Here is a 1,510-nt window from a genome sequence, read left to right as displayed (position 1 = left end):
TGTTTCTCAAATAAACATAAAGAGAAAAAAATGTGTGGCTCATGACTAGTTCAAACTAGAGCTAAGTCACTAATTTGCTTTGATTTTTTAATATCACGATGTGTTAATATCATTGCAGGGATTTAGTATTTGGCCTCCAAATGAAGCTATACATAAAATTATTGGTATTGTTCAATGTTTTCTTTTTAAAAATATTTATTTATTTATTTGAAAGGCAGAGTTACAGAGAAGCAGAGGTAGAGAGAGAGAGATTGGTCTTCCATCCACTGGTTCACTCCCCAGATGACCGCAATTGCGTCCATATGGGATGCTGGCATTGCAGGCTGTGGCTTTACCTGCTACACCACAGTGGCAGCCCCTCAATATTTAATTTAATTTTAATTTTATTAATATAAAGATAACAGATATCATGTATTTAATAGATATAATTCTAAGAAGATAATAATATTCCCTTCCCTCTTTCAATTCCTTCTCCTTCCTTCCTGTTTGTTCCTTTAATTTTGCAGTAGAATAACTTGAACTTATTTTTTTTAAAAAAGAGATTCTTTATTTATTTGAGAGTGGTTACAGACAGTGAGAGGGAGAAACAGAGAGAAAGGTCTTCCTTCCGTTGGTTCACTCCCCAAATAGCACAACGGCCAGAGCTGTGCTGATCCGAAGCCAGGAGCTTCTTCCAAGTCTCCCATGTGGTTGCAGGGGCCCCAGGGCTTGGGCCATCCTCCACTGCTTTCCCAAGCCACAGCAGAGAGCTGGATTAGAGGAGGAGCAGCCGGGACTCGAACAGGAGCCCATATGGGATGCTGGCATTGCAGGTGGAGGATTAACCCACTGCGCCATGGCGTTGGCCCCTCAACTTACTTTTTAATCACAGGTTTAATGTGCACTGCTAATCTAAATGTTCAACAAGAGTAGAAAGACAGTTTAGAAAGACAAGAGGTAAGAACAATAATCTAATAAGATGTCAGTTTTATTCTTAAAGTGACTGAATAATTTCTTAAGCATCCTAGTACAAGGTAGTGAACATTTCTATTCTTATTAAATCACACTATTTTTTAAAATAGAGAAAATAGTGGCAGGTGCTGTGGCAAAGCATCTAAAGCCTACAGTGCCGGCATCCCATATGGGCACTGGTTCAAGTCTCATCTACGCCATTTCAAATCCAGCTCTCTGTGATAGCCTGGAAAAGCAGTAGAGGATGGCCCAAGTCCTTGGGCCCCTTACCCATGTGGGAGACCTGGAAGAAGCTCCTGGCTGCAAATCAACCCAGCTCTGGCTGTTGTGGTGATTTGGGGAATGAACCAGTGGATGTAAGACTTCTCTCTCTCTCTTTCTCTATCTGCCTCTGCCTCTCTCTAACTCTGCCCTTCAAATAAATAAAGAAATCTTTTTTTTTTAACTTTTATTTAATAAATATAAATTTCCAGTGTACAGCTTATGGATTACAATGGCTTCCCCCTCCCACAACTTCCCTCCCACCCACAACCCTCCCCTCTCCTGCTCCCTCTCCCAT

Source organism: Lepus europaeus, chromosome X, assembly GCF_033115175.1.
Source record: "Lepus europaeus isolate LE1 chromosome X, mLepTim1.pri, whole genome shotgun sequence".
Classification (NCBI taxonomy): domain Eukaryota; kingdom Metazoa; phylum Chordata; class Mammalia; order Lagomorpha; family Leporidae; genus Lepus; species Lepus europaeus.
Note: the sequence above shows the minus strand (reverse complement) of the source record.